Raw genomic sequence first — 1,000 nt, forward strand, 5'->3', positions numbered from 1 at the left:
CACTGACTCTGCCTTGCTCTGGAGGGCTTAACCTTTCAGCGCTCCTCTTAGCAATGCATCAGCTGGACACAAAAAAAAAGAAAAAAAAGAAAGAGATATTTGCAGCATCCAAAAGTCTAAGAGTTGTTACTGCAGCAGAAAGAGTAAACATGACATGTCTTGCAAGAACACATACTCTCCTTAAAAATGAAGCAGAGTGGTCACAAAAAAACATCAGCATAAACAAGTGTTTCACACACACATTATCTCCACTTCTCAAATGTAAGTTGTGGGGCTTTTTGAGGAAAGAAAAAAATACACACTTTTTCCAAGTTGTGCAAACAAGATTTCTCACTTCCAGCTGTAGCTTTCTTGTCTCTCCAGATAAGGAAGATCAAAATCACTGACAATTGTTCAGCTCAGTTATTGTTTGTAATGTTGAATCGTAATTTGCAGGCAAATAGTCCATGCTTTAGATACACATTTGGGGCTGATGTACTCCTTATATTCAAAACCAAACACCCTGAAGAAAGTTTAACAAAAGCCTGGTGATAACATGCACCTAAAGGAAGTTAACATGTTACTGACTTCAGGGTTCACAACTAAGCATTACAAAGCCAATACTAAGTAGTTTCAACACAAACAGCGTGGGAAAACAGTAACATTGAGGGGCTGACCCTGCAAACCCCTCAAGATTTAGGAGCACATTTTGAACAAAACAAGTTCAAATCTAGAAACTCCAGTTCCCATCTAAAGCAAGCCCTACGCAGTTCTTCATACATCTTTAAAAACGTCTGCTGCTTTACCGCAATCGGTAAAATACATACCATAAAGAGAAAATTCTCTTGGCTGAATTTGGTCATTTAGCTGGAAAACCTCTCAAGTAATTTCCAACATCAAAATTTATTAACACTTCTGTTCATATTTTTTCAAGTTTCTGACACATCTTAGATTAAATTACAATACTGAATGACTCCTGATGAATTTTGAAATAAGGAAGCACAGGAGAAATGCATGTGAA

This window comes from Buceros rhinoceros, unplaced genomic scaffold (assembly GCF_000710305.1).
Source record: "Buceros rhinoceros silvestris isolate BGI_N320 unplaced genomic scaffold, ASM71030v1 scaffold6852, whole genome shotgun sequence".
Taxonomy (NCBI): domain Eukaryota; kingdom Metazoa; phylum Chordata; class Aves; order Bucerotiformes; family Bucerotidae; genus Buceros; species Buceros rhinoceros.